Genomic DNA, 17,624 nt, shown 5'->3' with positions numbered 1-17,624 from the left:
GAAGAAGACTTCAAAATGATAGCTTTCAGATCTCTGTTTATCTCCATGGCTGCAACTGACAGCTTGGATTTTGCTTCCAGAAAGCTTAAAAAAAGAAACAAAAATCAGTGAATGTGTGAAAATAGTTCTTGAAATAACTCTCAGAGATGCTTGAATCAATGCGGTAGAAAAGATGAAAAAGCCAGCAGGCTTCTTTCACTGTTCTGGATTTTCTTTTTGTGCTGAAAATGAAATGCTCACCTAACCTAGATATGGCTTTTTAAATTCTCTTTTCAAGGTTTTTATTTCCTGTAGCAGTTTCTGCTACTGTTGTAAAATACATCTGCAATAACTAAGGTCTGAACATGTTTCAATGATGTAAAAGAGGATTATGTTTGTGGCAATTCCTGAAAGCAATGTATGTCTTCTGCAAGACAATCCAGCTGCCTCCATCCCCTGTCCACCCCAACATGAATCTAATATAATTCTTTGTTTCTTTCTTTGATTCCTTCCGACTCATCTCAGTGGTATTCTGATATAACTAGCTAAGAGTGTCACCTCATTGGAAGTGAACTGCAGACCCAACAATTCTTCCCTATTACCATCTTTCTTCTTATTCAGAAAAATAACGCAGAGGATGTGAAGCCTGGCTTACACTATTCAAAAATTGATTGACTGATTCCATCTAGGGCAACCTTGAGGCTTCCCAGGTGGCTCAGTGGTAAAGAATCAACCTGCCAACACAGGAGATGCAGGTTCAATCCCTGGGTCCAGAAGATCTCCTGGAGAAGGAAATGACAACCCACTCTAGTATTCTTGCTGACGAATCCCATGGACAGAGGAGAGGGCTAAAGTCTATGGGATCTCAAAGAAATTGGACACGACTTAGCAGCTAAACAACAATGACAGGACAATCACATTAAAAAAAAAAAAACATATACTTTGACACCTGTTGTCATTATCTGGAGGGGGAAATAAAAGTCCTCTCCAACACTTGGATATAAATCAATAAGAGCCACACATGCACACGGGTTATAATTAGTCATCTGAGGTATCAGGTCCAAAGCTTACCCGTGTTCCCATGATGGGAATTTGAGAGACATCCACAACTCCAGTCAGGATGGAGAGTAATCTTCAGGAGGGTAAGACACGAGAATGATTTTATTTAATTCAAAGAGTCATAAATATTATACCTTCATTTCCAAGTTTGTCTTAGAAAATTAATATCACCTTCTTGTTCCATTCAGTGCCTTTTCTCTTGAATTCTTTTTTTATTAGTATTATATGGCTGGCCTTACCCTCAATTTTTTTTTATGTAATTAATTTATTTTTTATTGGAGGCAAATTATTTTACAATATTATATTGGTTGGTTTTGCCATACATTGATATGAATTTGCCCTGGGTTTACATAAGTTCCCCCTCCTGAACCCCCCTCCCACCTCCCTCCTCCTTTTATCCTCCCTCTGGGTCATCCCCGCATGCCAGCCCCGAGCATCCTATAACATGCATTGACCCTGAACTAGTGATTCATTTCACATATGACAACATACGTGTTTCAATGCCATTCTCCCAAATCATCCCACCCTCACCCTCTCCCATAGAGTCCCAAAGACTGTTCTATACATCTGTGTCTCTTTTGCTTATGGCAACCCACTCCAGTGTTCTTGCCTGGAGAATCCCAGGGACGGGGGAGCCTGGTGGGCTTCCGTCTATGGGGTCACACAGAGTCGGACACGACTGAAGTGACTTAGCAGCAGCAGCAGCAGCAGCATACAAGGTTATCATTTGCATCTTTCTAGATTCCATATATATGTGTTAGTATACTGTATTGGTGTTTTTCTTTCTGGCTTACTTCACTCTGTATAAATTTTATTTTATATTTTAAATTTATGTTTGTTTATGAAAACTTTCTAAATTCCTTTAAATTTTCTATTTTTTCCTTTTTAAAAATTTATTTTTAATTGAAGGATAATTGCTTTACAATACTGTGTTTTTGTTGCTTTGAGAAAATGCCATAATTTTTTGCTTTAAAAAATACTTTTGTATCCAACCTTCCTACATTTTTGCCTCCACCCCCATTCCCATCCCCATCTCCCCCCAAAATAGCTGGAAATATGACAGGAGTTGCATTAAACAAATATATTATTTTTTAGAAGAACAATAATTGATTAAGGATGTTGACTTTCTGCATATAATAATATGGTGTGTCTTTCCATATATAAAATATTTTCTTTTTTTCCCTAGATCTTTCATGTCCTCCAGTAAAAGGCTTAAAAATGTCCCCTCTAAATTCTGTATGATTTTTAAACTCTGTGAAGTTTTGCCTTGTACTTTGATTCATTTTCATTTGTTATTATGAGTTGGGTCTGAGGACTCTGACTGCAGATGATCATAGAACTAGCTAAAGCCACCACAATGACTCTAGAGAATGGCTCTCAAAGAGACTCCTTTTCTGTGGCAGTTTGATAGCTTGTATAAAAAGTCCAAGATAGTGTGAGACTATTCCTGCACCAGGAAGGAAGCCCTGCCATATCAGGCAGAGCACAAAGCACAGGCCAGAAGTGAGGGGAAACTGCCCAAGAGAAGGGCTATTACAGGCGTTCCCAGGGGCTCCCGGTCCATCTCCTCCCTCAAGGCCAGTCAAATGTGAACAGAATCTGTTTTTTTTCTGGTCTCGCTCTGCAGCATGTGGGATTTTAGTTCCCTGACCAGGGATCGAGCAGAGTCTTAACCACTGGACCTCTAGGGAAGTCCTGGTCTGGTCAGATGGGATAGGGTCTGGTTATCTATAGAGAGCTTCAGCTGTGTTCAAGTGATCCAGTAAGAATCCATTCACCTGTTTCTGAGGAAAACACAGGGGGAGGATATAAGACTACACACATTTAAGGACCAGAGGCGGAAACGACAAAACATTCCAGGGTATAAATATACAAATAGCATGCAAGTGTCATGATAGAAACATACTTTTGGGAATTTTTTTTTTTCAGGAAGAAAAATAAAATCAAAGCATCACATTTTGCTGTGAATGTTTAAATAAAAAATTTAAAAATTGCTTTATTTACTTTGAGGATATATTATTCATTGCATAAAAGTTTATGACAATAAATAGTTTCTCATTTCAATTGGTCTCTTTCCAATAAATTACTTCATTTATATCATTAAACTTTTCATCTTTATTTTCAAATGTAATGCTCATCTGTCTAATACAAATCCATTTGTTTCCCTTATTTTTAAACATTCTTTTTTTAAATAGGATAAACTTAGGTTTACATTTTTCACACAGTCTATGACGTTGTCTTTTATACAAATGTTTTCATCTATTTACACTTGTTTTTCTAATATCTTTTGAAAAGTTTGGTTAGGTAGATATATATGTATATTAGGTCTCTACTCAATTATAATCAGATTTGCAATGAAAAAATTTAATTCTAGTTTTTATCTAGTTTTTCTGGCTCCCCCACTTTCACTGAATTGCTGGAGGCAGGTAAGGAATTTAATAAAATTTCATGCATATTCCCTTTTATTTTGGTTAAATGGTTAATCTTTCAGATTCCATCTCTATCCACTTATACGAATGTAAGGGACAGAACATCCTTCTTAGGTTGTCTTTGAGAGGTTTTAAAACACATAAAAGTAATTTGGAAGTAAGTTTCTCAAATAAAGCAATATTTCTAAAACAAAAACAAAGAGCAAAGATCCACTAAAAACAAATATAGAACTATTTAAAAGCTTACACTAAGTGTTCATATTTTAAATAATTACTTAACCTGAAGATGTAAGCCATGCTTTTAAACTCAGATAATATGATACTAGATACAGTTAAAAATGAATGCTCTTCTATTTTTCTTTTTGTTTATATTCCACAGAAATAGGCACTGTTAACACTTTGGATTACAGTGGATTTTCTATTTATGCATATGCGAACATGTCATGTATCAGTTCAGTTCAGTCGCTCAGTCGTGTCCGACTCTCCGCGACCCCATGAATCACAGCACGCCAGGCCTCCCTGTCCATCACCAACTCCCGGAGTTCACTCAAACTCATGTCCACAGAGTCGGTGATGCCATCCAGCCATCTCATTCTCCGTCGTCCCCTTCTCCTCCCGCCCCCAACCTTTCCCAGCATCAGAGTCTTTTCCAGTGAGTCAACTCGTCGCATGAGGTGGCCAAAGTATTGCAGTTTCAGCTTTAGCATCAGTCCCTCCAATGAACATCCAGGATTGATCTCCTCCAGAATGGACTGGTTGGATCTCCTTGCAGTATAAGGGACTCTCAAGAGTCTTCTCCAACACCACAGTTCAAAAGCATCGATTCTTCGGCGGTCAGCCTTCTTCACAGTCCAACTCTCACATCCATACATGACCACGGGAAAAACCATTGCCTTGACTAGACGGACCTTGGTTGGCAAAGTAATGTCTCTGCTTTTTAATATACTATCAAGGTTGGTCATAACTTTCCTTCCAAGGAGCAAGTGTCTTTTAATTTCATGGCTGCAATCAGCATCTGCAGTGATTTTGGAGCCCAAAAAAACGAAGTCTGACACTGTTTCCACTGTTTTTCCATCTATTTCCCATGAAGTGATGGGACCAGATGCCATGATCTTTGTTTTCTGAATGTTGAGCTTCAAGCCAATCTTTTCACTCTCCTCTTTCACTTTCATCAAGAGGCTTTTGAGTTCCTCTTCACTTTCTGCCATAAGGGTAGTGTCATCTGCATATCTGAGGTTATTGATATTTCTCCCGGCAATCTTGATTCCAGCTTGTGCTTCTTCCAGCCCAGCGTTCCTCATGATGTACTCTGCATATAAGTTAAATAAGCAAGGTGACAATATACAACCTTGACGTACACCTTTTCCTATTTGGAACCAGTCTGTTGTTCTATGTCCAGTTCTAACAGTTGCTTCCTGACCTGCATACAGGTTTCTCAAGAGGCAGGTCAGGTGGTCTGGGATTCCCATCTCTTTCAGAATGTTCCACAGTTTATTGTGATCCACACAGTCAAAGGCTTTGGCATAGTCAATAAAGCAGAAATAGAAGTTTTTCTGAAACTCTCTTGCTTTCTCCATGATCCAGCGGATGTTGGCAATTTGATCTCTGGTGCCTCTGCCTTTTCTAAAACCTGCTTGAACATCTGGGAGTTCACGGTTTACATACTGCTGAAGCCTGGCTTGGAGAATTTTGAGCATGACTTTACTAGCGTGTGAGATGAGTGCAATTGTGCGGTAGTTTGAGCATTCTTTGGCATTGCCTTTCTTTGGGATTGGAATGAAGACTGACCTCTTCCAGTCCTGTGGCCACTGCTGAGTTTTCCAAATCTGCTGGCATATTGAGTGCAGCACTTTCACAGCATCATCTTTCAAGACTTGAAATAGCTCAACTGGAATTCCATCACCTCCACTAGCTTTGTTCGTAGTGATGCTTTCTAAGGCCCACTTGACTTCACATTCCAAGATGTCTGGCTCTAGGTCAGTGATCACGTTATCGTGACTATCTTGGTCGTGAAGATCTTTTTTGTACAGTTCTTCTGTGTATTCCTGCCACCTCTTTTTAATATCTTCTGCTTCTGTTAGGTCCATACCATTTCTGTCCTTTATCGAGCCCATCTTTGCATGAAATGTTCCCTTGGAATCTCTAATTTTCTTGAAGAGCTCTCTTGTTTTTCCTATTCTGTTGTTTTCCTCTATTTCTTTGCATTGATCACTGAGGAAGGCTTTCTTATCTCTCCTTGCTGTTCTTTGGAACTCTGCATTCAGATGCTTATATCTTTCCTTTTCTCCTTTGCTTTTCGCCTCTCTTCTTTTCACAGCTATTTGTAAGGCCTCCTCAGACAGCCATTTCGCTCTTTTGCATTTCTTTTCCATGGGGATGGTCTTGGTCCCTGTCTCCTGTACAATGTCACGAACCTCCGTCCAGAGTTCATCAGGCACTCTATCAATCAGATCTAGTCCCTTAAATCTATTTCTCACTTCCACTGTATAATCATAAGGAATTTGATTGAGGTCATATCTGAATGGTCTAGTGGTTTTCCCTACTTTCTTCAATTTAAGTCTGAACTTCGCAATAAGGAGTTCATGATCTGAGCCACAGTCAGCTCCTGGTCTTGTTTTCGCTAACTGTATACAGCTTCTCCATCTTTGGTTGCAAAGAATATAATCAATCTGATTTCGGTGTTGACCATCTGGTGATGTCCATGTGTAGAGTCTTCTCTTGTGTTGTTGGAAGAGGGTGTTTGCTATGACCAGTGCATTCTCTTGACAAAACTCTATTAGCCTTTGCCCTGCTTCATTCCGTGCTCCAAGGCCAAATTTGCCAGTTACTCCAGGTGTTTCTTGACTTCCTACTTTTGCATTCCGGTCCCCTAGAATGAAAAGGACATCTTTTTTGGGTGTTAGTTCTAAAAGGTCTTGTAGGTCTTCATAGAACCGATTAACTTCGGCTTCTTCAGCATTACTCGTTGGGGCATAGGCCTGGATTACTGTAATATTGAATGGTTTGCCTTGGAAACGAACAGAAATCATCCTGTCATTTTTAAGATTGCATCCAAGTACTGCATTTCGGATTCTTTTGTTGACCATGATGGCTACTCCATTTCTTCTAAGGGATTCCTGCCCACAGTAGTAGATATAATGGTCGTCTGAGTTAAATTCACCCATTCCAGTCCATTTTAGTTCACTGATTCCTAGAATGTCTATGTTCACTCTTGCCATCTCCTGTTTGACCACTTCCAATTTGCCTTGATTCATGGACCTAACATTCCAGGTTCCTATGCAATACTGCTCTTTACAGCACCGGACCTTGCTTCTATCACTGGTCACGTCCACAACTGGGTTCTGGTTTTGCTTTTGCTCCATCCCTTTATTCCTTCTATAGTTATTTCTCCACTGAGCTCCAGTAGCATACTGGGCACCTACTGACCTGGGGAATTCCTCATTCAGTATCCTATCATTTTGCCCTTTGTTACTGTTCATGGGGTTCTCAAGGCAAGTATACTGAAGTGGTTTGCCATTCCCTTCTCCAGAGGACCACATTCGGCTGTGGTCCATGTGATCAGATTGGCTAGTTTCCTGTGATTATGATATCAGTCTGTCCGCCCTCTGGTGCCCCCTAGCAATACCTACCGTCTTATTTGGGTTTCTCTTACCTCGGTAGTGGAAAATCTCTTCACAGCCGCTCCAGCAAAGTGCAGCCGCTGTACCTTACCTTGGGTGAGGGGTATCTCCTCGAGGCCGCCCCTCCTGACCTTGAATGCGGAGTAGCTCCTCTCGGCCCTCCTGCGCCTGCGCAGCCACCGCCTGTTGGACGTGGGGTAGCTCCTCTCGGCCGCCGGCCCTGGCCTCAGGCGTGGGGTAGCTCCTCACGGCCGCACCTCTTTGCGTGGCTCGTTGCGCCGGGGCCGGCGTCTCTCGCGTCGCGTCTGCGCCGCCGGGGCCGGCGTCTCTCGCGTCGCGTCTGCGCCGCCGGGGCCGGCGTCTCTCGCGTCGCGTCTGCGCCGCCGGGGCCGGCGTCTCTCGCGTCGCGTCTGCGCCGCCGGGGCCGGCGTCTCTCGCGTCGCGTCTGCGCCGCCGGGGCCGGCGTCTCTCGCGTCGCGTCTGCGCCGCCGGGGCCGGCGTCTCTCGCGTCGCGTCTGCGCCGCCGGGCATGTATACATGTCATGTATAATTATATTTAAATGTATTCATATGCTGATATCTGTTGTATTTCCTTTTATATGACTTCATATGAGTTATGTGTTTCGTGGTTCCCTTTGGTTTGTATTTTAGTTCATGGTATTAATATATATTTTTGTCTTATTTTTTGCTTTAAATTCTTTAAATATTTTCAATTGCTTACTTTATATTTTGCAAGTGATGGGAGTGAAAACACATCACTTGAGTATCCAGTTCAGGCAAATTCATCTCTGAGACTGGAGAGAAAGAGGCTGAGAGAATCCTTTTATCTGCTCATTTGCCTTCCCAAGGACTTTCCCCAAATGCCAGGAGAAGAAAGGCATCACTTTAAATGTACAGAACAATAAAGGAAAAAGTAAATCATGTCTTTTGAACTTCAAGGGCCTGATTTCTAATAATTTGAAGGAGACAATTTCTTTTTTCCCCCAGGGTGGATTTGGCTGCACACTTTTTCTTTTAACCTTTTGCATTGAGTTTAGATTCTCACCCCAGCATCAGATGCAGTCCATTGTAGTGCTGAAATCCTCAGAAGCCTTTTGAAAGGCTGTTTCTCTGATTTTTGTAACAAAGAGTGAAATGTAATTTTTACTCCCTCACCTAACTGAGGCACACATTTAGGAAGGAAAAAGACGCCAGGGGCGCTGGGATCAGAGGGCCAGGTCAGGGCCATGCTGCGCTTTAGCGCATCTGCTAGAGAAGCAGGCTCCCTCTTCAAGGGCAGATGACATGCATCATCTTCACTAATGCTTGCCAGTCCCCCCAGAAAAATAGGAACTGTGCTCATCTCTCTGCTCCTGTAATATCCTATATGTTATTGTTTAGTCACTAAGTTGTATCTGACTCTTCTGCGACTCTTATGGACTATAGCCCGCAAGGTTCCTCTGTCTATGGGATTTCCCAGACAAGAATACTGGAGTGGGTTGCCATTTCCTTCTCCAGGGGATCTTCAGAAAGATGAAAATGGCAACCCACTCCAGTATTCTTGCCTAGGACATCCCATGGACAGAGAAGCTTGGCAGGCTACAGCCCACGGATTCACAAAAATTTGAACCCGACTTAGAGAGTAAACAACAACAACACCTTATACTTGGAGAACACCCAGTCTCAGGAAGCTTTTTTCCTAAATTCTGCTTCTTTAACAAGATCTCAAAGAAATGCATTCACATTCTCATATGGCTATCTAAACATGATTTGGAAAAAAAAAATCCTGAACCTAGTGGCTTTCTGATCTCAGCTAGCTCATCGGAAATAGAGTCAAGGGCAAACTAACAACTCCTATAAGCTTTCATGGTTTAGATAAAGATGGGGACATTTTTATTAACTTTCTAAACATCACCCAACAGAGTAGACCTTGAAAGTCACACGTGTTCTTTTATCAGTCATTATCTAGGGCAGTGCTTCTCAAAATAGGGCTTTGAGCCCCTCCTGAAATATTTGTCACTGACCTGCAGTGAGATAAATATAGGAATTGGAAGTAATTGTTAGAACTTTTGCAGTAATCGGACAGACTGAGTGATTTTATGTCTGTTTAAACATTAAAACAAATCTCTGAGGATTATATTTTGTACCTTTTTTTTAGAAGACTTTTTTATGTGGACCATTTTTAAAGTCTTTATTGAATTTTGCTACAATATTGCTTGTTTTTTATGGTTTTTGGTGTTTTGGCCATGAGGCATGTGTGATCTTAGCTCCCTCCCCGACCATGAATTGAACCCAGATCTGCAGCATTGGAAAATAAAGTCTCAACCATTGGACCAACCAGGGAAGTCCCTATTTTGTATCTTTTAAATTTCATCTCTCTAACAATTCACTTTTGTTATCTTTTCCAAGATGATTGGTCAGTGATGCATTGGTTGGAAAAAGACTTGTTTCTTTCCACACAGAATTTGAGAAATGCCGGTGCATAAAGTGCTCTAATATTGCCTGACTGCAGTGAAGTGGGAGCTTATGGTGAGTTGTAAACGGTGACTTTAAATACTCATTTGGAAGTCATTTGGGAAGAAATCCACATCGAGAGAGGATTATGCTAGCAAATAACAGACAAAGTGCAAAAGCAGCTATCTCTGCCATGTAGCACACATTTACAGTCATTGTTCAGTCATTCCAGGTTTTCTATTACAAATTTGAAATTGCAGGAGAGGAAAATACCCTGGACACAATGTCTTGATTTTATCTATCCACTAACACGATTCAATGTGCTAGATTTTTGTTCATACCCTCGGAAGATATATGCCATTAGCATAAATTATGTATGCAGATGAAAATGTGCACTAGCTCTTCTTAATAACCATTTTTAAAGCTCACACACCCCTGCCTAGCTTTCCAAGAAACACAGGCGGTAAGAACATGATTAATCAGATTCCATGTTTTTCAACCTCCAAGAGTCAGAGTGAAGGAAAGTCATTGATTTTGCTGCTTTTGAAAAGCTTTATTTGGTATAAGTCATCCTTGTTAGTAAAGTTGAAAGTACATATTAATAGGATAAAAGGTTGGTTGGCTGGCTTCAGGAAAAACTAGATTATTTCACAGTGCTGGAAATAAGAGTCGTCAGACCACCTGCGACAGAAAAATTTACTTTGAGGAAAAGCCTTGTAACTTTGCCCTGATTTCTCCTCTTAGATTATGTTCACAACACACAGATGGTGAAGGCTCAGGAAAAAGTGTGCACGTTCTGACTTCCTTACACACCAGACAGAAAATGCATTGGAGGGATTTTTATTCTCCTCCAGATTAAATTCCATGTGACTACCTGAAGAGTCACTATCTTGGTGAAAGGAAACATGGCAATGTTTCTCAAGTTTACAAGATTGAGTGTTCTTTCCAGGAAATACAAAGCACAGGACAACTTCAGTGGGAAGATGGAGTAGAGAGCATCTTTTAAAGGGACACTGGACCACCTGGTCACTGCTGTGTACTCTTCTCTTATTGAGTTAGATTATATGATACTGCAAAATTTACATATTTATTAAATGTCATCATAAAAAAGCAGTGAAGTAGCTTCACTTTGTCTACTGCGGGAAAGTATAGCTTATTTAATATTCAATAATGTTGGAGCAAGTCCCTAAAAAGAATTGCTTTTTTAATCACAAAGAGTAGGACATGACTTAGCAACTGAACACTGACAGAGTTGGGAGGGAGTTAGGAGGTAGGGGAAAAACAAGTAAACCAATTAAGAAAGTCATAGGAAAAGAATACAAAAATATACATCACTGGCTCTCATTATAAGGGTTAAAATTTGGAACAGAGTTACAATATCCAGGAAATACTCAGTTCACGAGAAGAAGGAAATGTACTAGGACTCTAGCACCCCACAGTTAGAGACACATATTCAAGGAGACCCTCGCCCAGGTGTGCATCATAACTGTCATAATGCAAAATCCGAAAACAGCTCCAAGGCCGAACAATAGTAGAACAAGCTAATTTGTAGCAAAATGTACAGATATACTACATTTTGTATGGATATTATAACACAGTAAAAAATGAATATATTGTAATTATATATAAAACATATATTAACTATAACAGATATTGGACAAAGGAAAGCAAGTTGTAGAATATGTACAATCTGATAGTTTATATGAAATTTAAAGTCAAGGAAACAATTATTTCTACAAGGAGAAGCTGGACAAAGATATATACCAGCTTCAAGATGGGGTCATTACAACTGGGGAAGAAAGGTAAGATGGACAATAAGATTAAAGGTTCAACTCTAACAGTGATGCTTTGCTGCTTAAAAAATATTTTGTTGACGTGTGTCAAATACTATTCTCTGTATCATGGGCTTCCCTGGAGGCTCAGGTGGTAAAGAATCCTCCTGAAATTGAGGAGACCTGGGTTTGACCCTTGGGTCAGGAAGATTCCCTGGAGAAGGGAATGGTGCCTCAATCCAGTCCTCTTGCCTGGTGCATTCCTTGGACAGAGGAGCCTGGTGGGCTACAGTCCATGAGGTTGCAAAGAGTTGGACATGACTGAACAACTATTGGACACAACTGAGCCATTAACACACACACATTCTCTGTATCATTTGAATACTTGAAAGCTTTTATAATGAAACTATATTTTAAAGAGTAAGTTCCATTCACTTGTTTATTAATCTATGAAATTTGTTCCTTTCATTCCTGATTTTTCACATTTCCTTTAAAAACTCACATTTTTATTAAAGTAGGAAAAACAATACTCATACAGAAATTGAACTCAGCACTTAATAAAATTAATCCATATCTAGGTGCTGCTTCATTTTGAAATAAATTCTCTGGATCACCTGAAATATAATTCAGCCACATGTAGTGAAAATTCCCAATGGTTTTTGAATCAAATAGACCCAGATTTAAACTGTGATCCCCCAATTTCCTAACTGAATAAAAGCGGATTTATTTAACAAATTGAGCCTGGTTCACTGAATGTTAAAATGATTTGGCATAATTTGACAGTTATTACAAAGACCAAACAAAATGTAGGTTAAAATGCCTAGCACATTAGGTATTCAAAGATACTGATAAATTAATCACAGATTATATCCATTGAGAGCTTCACTATTTCCTACTGCTTTCTGTGCATTTAATCTCCTCAACATCCTTGTAAATTAGATCCATCTATGATGCCCTTCTTTATCTGATACAATTAAACAACCTGCCAACAGTGAGTATTTAGAATTTAAATTCAAATTTATCTGACAGCAAATTCTGTGTGCATAAACGCTAACCTACAGAATGAGAAAGCTATATCTGCATCTGCACATAGACACCTATGTTGTTGCTGTTTAGTCACTGAGTCTTGTCTGACTTTTTGTGACCCAAGGGCGCCTCTGTCCATGGAGTCATCCAGGCAAGAATACTGGAGTGGGTTGCCATTACCTTCTCCAGGGGATCGTCCCCAGGGGATCTTCCCGACCCAGTGATGGAAGCTGTGTCTCCTGATTAGCATGCAGACTCTTTATCACTGAGCCACCTGGGAAGCCCCTATCTGTATATATATTATCTATACCTGTCTATCTATCTATATACAGTTTTAGAAGAAGTCTGTCAATTTTGTGATTCTGACCTGGATCTCAATGAACATATCTAAGCTACACCATCTAACTCAGAATCCAATCTTGGTAAGTCTTGCCTCATAACTGATATTGAGCCCACCTTGGTTTCTACATCTGATTTCTTAAGGACTGAACAATATTTTTGGAAATTTAGAACCAAGCTCAAATAATGAGGTAGTCCAGGAACCCCAGGCGTCACCCATGAGGGTGGGTGTTCAGGGGCTTTGAGGCAGAAAATATTGGTGAGTCTTACCAGAAGGATGTTATTCCAGCTCCACAGGATGCTTCATCTCCATCCTACTTTCCAAACTGACCATCGCTTACTATGGAGGACAGGACAGTATCTTCTGGGGCTGCTATTTCTCCTTCAACACTTGGCAGCATTTAATCATTCTCCCTCCTGCTCATAAGGGCTGATGCTCAACAAGGCTGCTCCTGTCCTCGTTTCCGTGGAACCGTCTCTTCCCCTATCTGCTCACCAACAATCTAATGGTCAGACTTTCACTGTGTATTGGCTTCCCCACATCTTTTTCTGAGGCTGGTTATATTCTCTCCTCAGCTATTACAGTGCTTTCATTAAGCACTAATGGGAACTTCCCACAGTGAGAAAGCAAAACACATACTAACTATGATGTATGTACAAGATTTAACTTTAATGGGACCACTAGAATTACAGCTCCCGCCTCCTCTTTCTTCTGCTCTTTGTTCTTCTTCTTCCTTGTATTTTGCAGAATTTCAAAAAACCTATTTGCAGGGCAAGAATAGAGATGCAGACACAGAGAAGGGACTTGTGGACACAGTAGGGGAAGGAGAAGGTGGGACGAATTGAGAGAGTAGCCCTGACATATATATACTGCTGCTGCTGCTAAGTCACTTCAGACGTGTCCGACTCTGTGCGACCCCCGAGACGGCAGCCCACCAGGCTCCCCCGTCCCTGGGATTCTCCAGGCAGGAGTACTGGAGTGGGGTGCCATTGCCTTCTCCGATATATATACTACCATATGTAAAATAGACAGCTAGTGGGAAGCTGCTGTATAACACAGGGAGCTCAGCTCGGTGCTCTGCGATGACCTAGAAGGTCATGACCTAGTGGGACAGGGGTGTTGGGTGTTAGGCTCAAGAGGGAGGGAGTATATATATATATACATATAGCCAATTCACTTTGTTGTACAGCGGAAACTAATACACCATTGTAAAGCAATTTACAAAAAATAAAAAGTAGACACCTACTGCAAAAAAATAAATTATTTTTCATAATATGAAAACACAGGCTTCAGTTTATTGCATTTCCTTTCCCAAATAATAGTCAACTCAGTCAGATCAGTTCAATCTCTTGGTCGTGTCCGACTCTTTGCGACCCCATGAACAGCAGCACGCCAGGCCTCCCTGTCCATCACCAACTCCCGGAGTCCACCCAAACCCATGTCCATTGAGTCGGTGATGCCATCCAGCTATCTCATCCTCTGTCATCCCCTTCTCCTCCTGCCCCCAATCTTTCCCAGCATCAGGGTCTTTTCCAATGAGTCAGCTCTTCACATGAGGTGGCCAAAGTATTAGAGTTTCAGCTTCAACATCAGTCCTTCCAATGAATACCCAGGACTGATCTCCTTTCGGATGGACTGGTTGGCCCTCCTTGCAGTCACTAAGCATATACTATACTAAGATTGAAACTGAATACTGGTGCATTTTCTGGCATACCTCACACCCAATAAGACCTGGCTAAATTCTCTTCTTGACTGCCTGTTGTCAGTGACATCGTTCAGAATTCCATGATCTCACTCACTTCAGCCAGAGCTATATTTTTGTTACTTATTTGTTATTTTAATTTTTTTTGGCCTTGCCACACAGCATGTGGGATCTTAGTTCCCTGATCAGGAATCGAATCTATGCCCACTGCAGTGGAAACACTGGAATCATGAAGTCTTAACCACTGGGCCACCAGGGAAGTCCCAGAGTTATATTTTTTAAAATGCAGCTCCGGTCACTAAAAGGTTGGGTGCTGCTAAGTCACTTCAGTCGTGTCCGACTCGGTGTGACCCCATAGACGGAAGCCCACCAGGCTCCCCCATCCCTGGGATTCTCCAGGCAAGAACACTGGAGTGGGTTGCCATTTCCTTCTCCAATGTGTGAAAGTGAAGTCGCTCAGTCGTGTCCAACCCCTAGCTACCCCATGGACTGCAGCCCACCAGGCTCCTCCATCCATGGAATCCTCCAGGCAAGAGTACTGGAGTGGCTTGCAGGTTGGGTAGATTTTGGTAATTCTCCATAGTCTGAAGAATTAAGTGAAATGTTATTATGTATACTTGTATGTGTATTAAGAAAGCCCTTTTATATCCTCAAAACAAATGACTACTTCAGAAGTTGAAAAATTTTTATTTGTGTATAGGCTCATTTATATCTTATGTTCAGGATCATCAATGTTTATATCACATAGAAAGAGAGATTAGTGAAGTAGAAATAAAGTGTATGAGAGAAAGAATGAGGTCAAAATATAGTTCTTCAATAGATGAAGTCTTATATGTAGAAGACAAAGCTATAAAACTTTTAAAGGAAGGTACAAGACAACATGGTTATGACTTTGGCGTATGGGAAGAATTCTTACCCAAGACACACAACGCACACTCCAGAGAACAAGGCTGATACACTTCAGTATATTAAATTAAGAATTTGCGTTTAACAAAAGGCCCATTAATAAAGTGATGGGACAATGTATACAATCCAAAATATATAAATAGTTTTAACTGATGAATTAGAAAAAGAAAATTGCTCATAGGAAAAATAGGCAAATTTTTGAACAGGCATCAAATAGAAAGAGGCTTCCCAGGTGGCTCAGTTTTAAAAAGATCCACCTGCCAATGCAGAAGATGCGGGTTTGATCCCTGGGTCTGGAAGATCCCCTGGAGAAGGAAATGGCAATCCACTCCAGTATTCTTTCCTGGGAAATCCTATGCACAAAGGAGCCTGGTGGGCTACGGTCCATGGGGTTGCAGAGTCAGACATGATTGAAGTGACTAAACAACAAGTACAAAATATGAGTAAATATCGAGATACTATCAAAGGCAGTTAACAGCTTCTGATATACAGTAAAAAATGTTAGTTGATACTCAGTTCAGTTCAGTCACTCAGTCGTGTCCGACTCTTTGAGATCCCATGAATCACAGCACGCCAGGCCTCCGTGTCCATCACCAACTCCCAGAGTTCACTCAATCTCATGTCCATCGAGTCGGTGATGCCATCCAGCCATCTCATTCTCTGTCATCCCCGTCTCCTCCCACCCCCAATCCCTCCCAGCATCAGACTCTTTTCCAGTGAGTCAACTCATCGCATAAGGTGGCCAAAGTATTGGAGTTTCAGCTTTAGCATCAGTCCTTCCAATGAACACCCAGGATTGATCTCCTCTAGAATGGACTGGTTGGATCTCCTTGCAGTCCAAGGGACTCTCAAGAGTCTTCTCCAGCACCACAGTTCAAAAGCATCAATTCTTTGGCGATCAGCTTTCTTCACAGTCCAACTCTCACATCCATACATGACCAAGGGAAAAACCATAGCCTTGACTAGCTGGACCTTGGTTGGCAAAGTAATGTCTCTGCTTTTTAGAGTTATCATTAATAAAAGCATATTGTGGCATATGTGATAAAGCAAAGTGTTTTCATAGAACTAATTAAAAAATAAGTAAATAAAAAAATGAGACAGTATAGTAACTTGGGAAAAGAAAGAAACTGAAAATTAAGGGAAACAAAACTTAAGAATTTAGAAGTTAAATATAAGGAAATTGGGCTTCGGGGCAAAAGAATGCTGTATCAGGACCTCGATGAGTAATATTAAAAGTTTAAAACATTAACAGTCTATGGAGAAATTAAAACAATCACAAGAGATAAAACCACTTGCTCAGAACTTACAGTGATCTAATTATGTCAAGGTTAAACTACCGAAGGGTGAATAATAAAAATTAAAAGAAGATAATTAAAAGGAAACAAAAAGCAAATTAACAAATCAAAAGTGAGAGGAGCTCACTTATTATTCAAAAAAATATTCATTTGAATTTTTGTCTGTCCCAGGAAAAGTGCTCACCGCTGGAAATGAAAGCTCAGACATCAAAGGACATAAAAATGATGCCGAGATTAAATTATTAAAGGGTAAATAATAAACAATATAAAATATTTAAAGGACAAACAGACACAAATTTTAAAGGATTGTAAAAATGAGAGATAAAAGAGATTATGAAATCCTGAAAGCTTGATAGGTTAAAGTGAGATGAGACAAATTAAAGCACTTTAAAAGAAATATATTAGTCCAACATTAAGAAAACAAAAAGCTTAATGGTAAGAGCACACATTGGGAGTGATCACTTACTGGTGGTGTGGCCATGATCATACCACTAATCTGCCTCCTTCTTGTCATATTTGTAAAAAGTGGATAATCACGGTTCCTATTTAGGAGCAGGATGGGCTGTGGGCATCAAGTGAGGTCACAGATATAAAGCAATGAACCCAGTGCCTGGCTAAGGTCAGCTCTTGACAACAGTAAATCATTCCCTAAAATGAGTCACAAATGACAAATTTTGGAAACTATAGGATGGGCTTCCACGTGGCTCAGTGGTAAAGAATCTGCCTGCCAATGCGGGAGATGAAGGTTTGATCCCTGGGTCAGGAAGTTCCCCTGGAGGAGTGCATGACAACCCACTCTGGTAGTCTTCCCTGGAGAACCCCATGGACAGAGAAGCCTGGTGTGTTTTGGTCCATAGGTTCACAGAGTCGGACATGACTGAAGCAACTTAGCATGCACGCGTGCAACCAACAAGGACCTACTGTATAGCACAGGGAACTCTGCTCAAGGTTATGTGGCAGCCTGGATGGGAGAGGAGTTTGGGGGAGAATGGATACATGTACATGTATGGTTGAATTGAGTCCCTTTTCTGTCCACCTGAAACTATCACAACATTGTTAATTA

The sequence above is a fragment of the Moschus berezovskii genome, chromosome 21 (genome assembly GCF_049115385.1).
Source record: "Moschus berezovskii isolate FMDL1 chromosome 21, NW_MosBer_1.0, whole genome shotgun sequence".
Taxonomy (NCBI): Eukaryota; Metazoa; Chordata; class Mammalia; order Artiodactyla; family Moschidae; genus Moschus; species Moschus berezovskii.
This window is presented reverse-complemented; position numbering follows the sequence as displayed.